Source organism: Sebastes umbrosus, chromosome 11 (genome assembly GCF_015220745.1).
Source record: "Sebastes umbrosus isolate fSebUmb1 chromosome 11, fSebUmb1.pri, whole genome shotgun sequence".
Classification (NCBI taxonomy): Eukaryota; Metazoa; Chordata; class Actinopteri; order Perciformes; family Sebastidae; genus Sebastes; species Sebastes umbrosus.
The window spans coordinates 19,971,483-19,979,889 of record NC_051279.1 but is presented as its reverse complement, the minus strand read 5'-3'; positions in this window follow the sequence as shown (position 1 = coordinate 19,979,889).

Below are 8,407 nucleotides of genomic sequence, written 5' to 3'. Positions count from 1 at the left end.
GTGAGGCTGGGAGACGTTTTTTTTCTCTGAAATGCTAGAACTAGTCTTATTTAAGAATTACTGAAACATTTTAGCAGCTTAAAATGGTGTGTACTTTGAATTCACTGATCAAAAATATCAATTGTGTTAATTGCAATATCTATATAAGCTTTGTCCCTCACACAATACTTCACTGGTTCCTAACCTTTTTGGCTTGTTACCCATTATTGCCAAACAATGCCTTCTCAGGACATCTTGTTACAGAAGAGAGAAGGTTCTATCTTCTCCACATCATTTTGTGGAGCAGAAATATTTCTTTTCCCTCTTTCCTTCTCATCTTATTAACCATTACATGACCTCTTAGAGGGTTCACACAGCTGGGACTATGGGTCTCTCTTAATTATTTCTTAGCTTGATCCAGCATCTTTAAATGAGCATTAGAATAAGTCTTAATTTCTGTTTTAAGCACTAACCAGACAGATGAATGTCATTACACTGATCTTAAAACAAAGGCACATTGTGTACGATTTGGCGACATCTAGTGGTGTGGTTGCAGATTGCAACCAACTGAGTACCCCTCCAGTCCCTCCTCCCTTTCCAAGACTGCGGTAACGTGAGCCGCCGAGTGCAAAACTGTGTTAACGCCGTTCGCCTCACCATAATAACACCGCAGCCGGCAGTACCACGGTTTTGCACTCTGTGGCCGCAGTTTCACAATCAAGTCTGAGAACCACGGTGGCCTTCAGGTAAGGTAAAAACATGAAAGGCTCTCTCTAGAGCCAGTGTTTGGTTTGTTCGTTCTGGGACGTTCTACATGGCGGAGCAACGTGGCGGACTCCGTGAAGAGGACCTGCTCCCTATATAGATATAAGGGGCTCATTCTAAGCTAACGAAAACACAATGATTCTTAGTTTTAGGTGATTATACACTAATGAAAACATAGTTATGAATAATATATTCCATTTTTGCTAATAGATCCCCCGAAATGTTACACACGGTTTCTTTAATGTGCCTTGAAAAGACAAGAAAATTGTGGAAAATGTTCATAATGTCTTATTGGTGTGGTTTGCCTGCAAGGCGCCAAAGTGAGAAAAGCCAACTTTTTCAATCTAAAAAGAGGGCACTGCGTCTAATGCATTGCAAATACAAATAGGTATCGACCCACTGAGAGGTGGAGAGGAGGAGGAGGGAGAGGGGGGGATGGGCGGAAGATAAAGGTCAAAGGAGGTGTGTGCTGCATTCGCTCATACCTTTTGTCAAAGAGGCAAATACACGTTCCATGCTTAACCACATTACTGGCGGACCAGAGAGGACGGAGAGGGACTGGATGCCACGAGAAACATTTCTCTCTCTTAATGCAGACAAACTATTCCCCCAGCCCAAGGACAGTCATTACCTGAGGGGAAAGAGGCAGCATGTGTGTTAGGGGAAGAGATGCTTATACTGGCGCTGATCTTGAAAGGGCCTGGCCGATCGATTGCATTAAGCTCCCTGCAAAAGAGAGAAATCAATATGTTTTTAAAGGCGAAGCAGGCTGCATGTGGTGTATGCGTGTGGGCTTCATTGATACCGCCAGACGCGTTCAGAGAGAAGCTACTCCTGAAAAAAGAACGATCACATTTCGAGGTCAAGCGGTTTCATTTCCAATACTTATCCACAAAAGCATGACACTTGTGAGAGATATGTACATAACAAAAAAAAATGTCTGTGTTTGTATGAAGTGTCCCGGTTTGCGTTCCCATTATCACCGCAGAATACTAGCCAGTGTTTGAGGAGCACAAATGACACACTGTCAGGGAAAATCAATCGTTTTCCAGATGGAGAAACTTGTGCAGAAGCGACGTTAGGATTAGAAGAAGAGAAAGAAAGAAGCTGAACGACCTGTGACTCTCTGAGAAAATTAATTGGTCTTATAGTTAACAACATGAATTGCGTACAGAGGTTCAGCTCAAGGAGATGGAGTGGGAAGGAGGTCAACGAGAGCAAAACAGAGAGAGAGAGAGAGACAGACAGAAGGGAAACAAAGACAGAGAATGCAATTTAATTTCCATCTGTAGTCAAAACAATGCTAATCAATATCAACGACACCCACTCTTTAACACTTTCTACCTCTCTCATTCCACTCATGTCTCTCTTTCTCTCCATCTATCTATTTCTATCTCTCTCGTACATACTCAGAGCAATAATTTACTCTTGAGTTGGCATCTGGGACAGGGAATGTGATCCAGTAGCGGCAGGAGTGGAGAAAAAAAATCCACACAGAGCTGACACAGTGTCCTCAGTGTACCTGCACTGACACCAACACACACACACTACTATAACTGCTGGGAGAAAGAAAAAAAGAAAAACTAAAATCCAAACAGACAAAGAAACCGAGTGATGATGAGTAAATGAGTGTGAAAAAAAGAAAGGAATTGGGCATGCACGTGTGTGTAGCAAAACGGAAGTACAAATTCATAGGATAAATGAGAGAGACACCCAAGAAATTGACATCATTCCTTCAAAGGTCCTGCAAAAACACAATATTTCCAATAAAAATTGAGTCTGATATTTGACTAAAAGACATACAAATGGAGGGGTGATGGTTGGGTTTGATGATAGTTGCTGACACAGGCAGGAGTTGAAGAGAAATTTAAATCAGAATCACCTTCACCGCCAAATACATGTGCATATACGAGGAATTTGACTCAGTTTTTTGCATCTCTGGACAACAAAGCTGGACAAATAAAGGTAAAGAATAGACAGGGCTGTATACAAGTAGAGAAGAAATAGGTGTATATATTATTTAAATATATATAAAAAGCATCAATGACCATCAATAAAATAAAAAAGTCTATACACAAGTCAAGGGTTCTGCAAGTTGTAAATAATACAAATAATGCAAAGAGTTAAATAATGAATGGATATACATGGACTGGATGTGCGTTTAATGTCTACTGTTAACGGCATGTAGGATTTATATTGAAACAGAGATTATGTAGCTGTGAAGCCTGAGAAAGAGAAGATGTTTCCTCTTTGTTTAAGTGCAATGTGCTTTAGATTCTTGAGTCTTTTTTGTCACTTAAGTTCAGAAACATGAAGCCACCACTTTTAACTGGATGAAATTTGAGAGAAGAAACCAGCCTGCCCTCTAGCGGTCGCAAAGAGAAACACACAGTGGCTGGTCAGGAGTGAAATGCAACAAACTGATCAATACCAACTAAAACACAGTGGTGGAAAGTAACATTTAACACTTTACTTTCTTGTAGGTTCTTATATTTTACTTGAATATCAAAAATTTTATGACAATTTGGTATTTCCCTCATTGAAGAGGGAAACATAGTACTTTTACATTTACTGTATTTCACAGCTTTAGTTACAATCTACCCAACAATGAATTATTAATTATAAACTCCTATCAGCTGCAACATTTAAATGATGCTTACACACGAGCACATTAGCAATTATAAAAATAATATAATATATATAATAATATAATACTCTGAAATTGGTCATTCAGTATTAGGAGTATGTTTACTTTGATGCTTTAAGTAGCTCATAATACTTCCATACTTTAACTTTGAAAATTAGAATTTAATTCTACTAAATTGAAGTATTTCTACAATTATTCAAGTAAAGGATCTAAATACTTAACCCACTGCTAAAAAGTAAATCATTACATCATAGCAGGACAGTTTTAAAGGTAGAGAATAACACTGTGCAGTACTATATTGTTAATATGATACGAATATGCACTGTGTGATTCAGAGCTGCAGTCTTTCAGTCTGTGTTGCTGTGAACTGCTGGTATTTATGGATGCTTTATTGATCTTCAACATATAGACTGACTCAGAGCTTGTTATGGCTGGAGCTCTGTGGTCAAAGAGAGCACTGGGTGTGTTAAGACACAACTACAGTTTATGGTACAATTATTTGAAATTAAGCTCAGATATATCTAAACAGGCTCAATGGTGTCAATTCCTTTGCGAAACACAAGAACTGTATTGATCCAAAAACACATTTAAGACATTAGGAGAACTGTTAAAACTGCATTGAAATTCATGGATTTGGTCAAATTTAAAACTGCAATAATTATGTTCAAAGCAAGACATCATTCACTTCCGGGTAAAATTCAAAGACTGTTTGTGACAAGGAGGGGGGTTATTATTTAAGAGGAAAATGTAATTTTAAAAAGCTTTGTGTTCGTACAACAAAGAAGAGTTTGTGTATTTCAGTCTGTGGGGTGGATTTGTGGAATGGGTTAGGTGATGGGTTGAAGCGGAGCACAAATATAAATCACTTTAAAAAGCTATACAACAAAAGATATTTTTGGGAGGTATATGGAAGAGGGAGAGTTGTGATAAGGGTTGTGTTAAGGGTTGGTTTATATCTACTTTTCTAACTCCGGATGGATATGTGGGTTGTAAATAAACTTGGGATGCTGTTCATATATTTAATTTGGGATTTAAATAAATCTGGGATAGTCTATATATTATATTATATTATATTATCATTCTATGATATATGAGTTATTAGAGGAGAAATGAGAAAGGGGTATAGGGAAATATAAGTTTTACTTCTACCTACTCCTTTTTGGACACTATTACTCTTGTTTTGTTTGTTATTATTTTGTATCTGTTTTTATTTATTTTATGTTTGAAATAAAGTCATTCATTCATTCATTCATTCATTCTTTCATTAAAGCAGTAATCCTTTACAGTTTTACAATCCAATGCAGTTACAATGTTTACTCACCCACTGGAAACCTACATAAAAGCCAACCTACATAAGAGCAAGGGAAACTAGCACTTGTGCTGTACTTTTGACCTAATATTTTACTCCAATATGTTTTAGGGGAAAATATTGTAACGTTACTTTTTACTCCACTACAATCATCTGACAGCAATAATTACTGATTACTTTGCAGATAAATATTATATAAATGATTTAACTTATGATCATCCAACTAAATATTATACATTATTACCAGAGGAGTTTTTAGCTAGCTAGCTAGCTGGTGAACATTTTTTTTTTTTTTATTGAACAAATTCAAATGTACAAACAATATGTATTTCATGACTTTAATGTCTTTTATGTAAGAAAGAAACTCAGAATGAAACACATTAAACCTATAAGTTTCACTTTCATATACTTGGATTTGTGCAAATAAAATTTTCCAAGAATGAAAATGTTATTCACCTGAAAGTCATCTTTGTTATTGCCCATGACAAAGACCATAAACAATGTCCTTTTGAGAGAAGTTCCCCAGATGAGAAACTTTTGGGAAAAGCCAGTCATGTATATCAGAAGCCATAAAGCTCCAGAATACATACAATGAAAAAAATAAATGATCAGTAGTTTCAGTATCATCACAAAATACACAGTTATTGGTTTCAATTCCAAATTTTTGTCGCAACACATCACTGGATGGATGGTGATACACACAATGGATTTCTTTTGCTTTGGGAGTTATAGGGAATTTTAGATATTTAGTTTGTAACATGAATAGTTTCTTTCTGATAGATTTGTGAAATTGAGTTTCTGTAAGATACTATAGGGTATGACATGTGATTAAACATATTTCTAATTGTTTTGTTTGGGATTTTGATTTCACTAAAGTCACAGCCACCAACTAAAAGTTGTGTGAGACGAGGTGTGATAGGAGGAGGATTTGTTCAAATTCCTCTAAATCAAGCTTATAATAGAGCATTTAGCCAGCCAGCTAGCTGGTGAACATAGAGGAGCATGTATAGCTGCTAAAGAGCCACGGTGGAGACCAATGGTTTTAGAAACAACTAGGCTATTTTACTAAAACCAGACAATTACACAATTTTACAATTTGTCATTTCCAACACAGTTTAACACAGGTGATTATCCGACTTACCTGTTCAACTCAACTCCTGTGTTCAGTTACTAACTTCCACCAACTATGAGCAAAATGACAGCACGGGCTAAAAAAAAAAAAAAAGCAGCATGTGCTTGAGGCATCTGGGCGAAACTCTGGTGTTTTTTTGACAACGGCCGCTAGATGGCGCTGCGGTAGCGCTGCCGCCATTTTGGACCGAAAACGCCACAAGAGTCCATATAGCCATGGATGTATCGAGATATCTGTAAATCAGAGGATAATTTACTTTTTAAAGGGACTGTTTGTAAATTCTTACACATAAACTGGGGAAAAAAAGTTTGGAAACTTGTGTGTGATGTATTATTTCTCTGTTGTTTCAATGTAACAACAGTAACAGAATATTGATTCATATTTGATCAGCGCTGCCTAGTTTGACCGTTTGATCCGAGTTCAGGAGTGATTGACAGCTGCTCCGAGACAGCAGACTCCAGCTCGGCTCTGATTGGTTGTTTTCCTCCATACTCTTTCAGATGCCATTGAGAGCACCGGAGGACACATGAAGGAACTGGCCTTCTACCTCCGAGAGGTCAAGGCCCAGTTACGTGCTGGTTAATCTTGTGTGACAAAGAGATTTTCCAAACAGACGGGTTAAAGCATAATAATACAATTTATTCCGAACAATTAATGTTGCATAAGTAAAAATAAAAGAGTTTACAGATATCTGGATCCAATCAACATGTCCCTGACAACATACAGTGCATGGGTCAGTTCGTGAAGTCTGAACCCCGAGCTATCCCTGATCCAGCCTATTCATGGTTTACACAATATTAATATTCATGAGCTTATGGCACGTGATGTTTCTGCTGCATGTCTTCTTCTTCTGTTATCTCCTTCTGACTCCTTCCTCCCTTTGGCCTTGAAAAAGAAGAACAGCACCTCCCTCTCCTCTCTTTCCCAACAATTCACTCTATTCATAACAAATCCGACAGTCAGGTTATTGTAGATCATAGTAAGCACTTTTGTACATAATAAATCCAACACACAGAGCCACTTTTTTTTTTTTTTTTTTTTTTTTTTTTTTACAGATTACCCGTCTCATACACTATACTGTCAGGATATAGTGACCGTTTTATAAAAAAATAACTTTTTTTTAAATCATATTTGCTCCATTTTCACCCACTGCAGCTTTAAGTGAAGGATCGGAGTGTTAATTGTTGTACTCCTGTTTTTCACGACCTGTCAACCAAAAAGCTGTTCTTATTAGTTTACAACTGATCTATAAGGCATTAGTAAATAATCTAACCTAGGAATTGGTTACGCTGCAACATATAAATCTTTGATAAAGGGTTAGAAAGTTTTAAATGGCTTATGTGTAGTAACTTATTGTTTTGATACCACTAGTTACGGGTTTTAGTTTTGTCATCGTCTTTATGTTTTGTTCTTTTATTGTTGTTTTTATTTTGTCTGTATTTCATTGTATCTGTGCAAGCACTTTGAAACTATAGAAAGGTGCTATACAAATAAAGATTATTATTATATTATATTATTATTTAAAGGGACTATTTTTAACTTTTTACAGGTATAAATCTACCGGGTCGGTGTCCCATGCGCGCTCGCATATGCACGCTCGCGTGTGGCTACGCTGTTCAGACCACTCCTCTGCCTGCTTGTCTTCACTCACACAATGTGTGTGTTCTCGCTCCACCTCACGTGCATGCGCACACACTACACTCTGCAGAATAGTTAGTTTAGCTTTGAGAATATCTAGTGAATGTACAGTGGACGTTTGTGCAGAAATAAATGCTGCAGCTCCTCCAGACCAACAGAGGTTTTCCGTGTCTTGTGAAGTGACGGGTCTCTGCAGCGAGAAACGTTATTGTCTCCGGCCGGGTGCCGGTATCTCCCCTTTTCCCTCCGACTGCGGTCGGGAGGCTGAAGAAGGATATGCCAACACTAGGATCAGCATTGATTCATGGAGAGACCTTCGTCTGGTCAGCTAACATTACTGCCATGCAGGTGAAATATAGAGTGATATTGTGGTTTTAGCTGACTTGTGTCGCCTCACTGTTTTGAGTGATGCTCGTTCAGGTATATTCAGAGCGAGCAAGCGCGAGCCCGACGCTGACTTTCGTTGATTTCACGGCCACAGGTGTCGCTGTGAAGAAGCATTTCTGAAAGTTACAAATAGTCCCTTTAAGTGAAGGATCGGAGTGTTAATTGTTCTACTCCTGTTTTTCCACAACCTGTCAACCAAAAAGTTGTTCTTATTAGTTTACAACTGATCTATAAGGCATTAGTAAAAAATCTAACACAAGGAATTTGTTAGGTTGCAACATATACATCTTTGATAAATGGTTAAAGTTTAAAAAAGAAAAAAGGATATCTAGAACAATGAGATCACCATCTCACTGTCAACCCTGGCTTTGATAAAAATAGCCTTAATAGAGAGTTACAATAACGGATACACACACACCAGATGTCAACACAGGATAGGACGCACTGTAGTATAATGAAACATATAGCCTGGATGGTGAAATCCCTCTCACTCAGCTGTTTACCTTGATGCCCATATTTGGGGTGTCGCTCGTTGAGCTGCAGCCAGTCA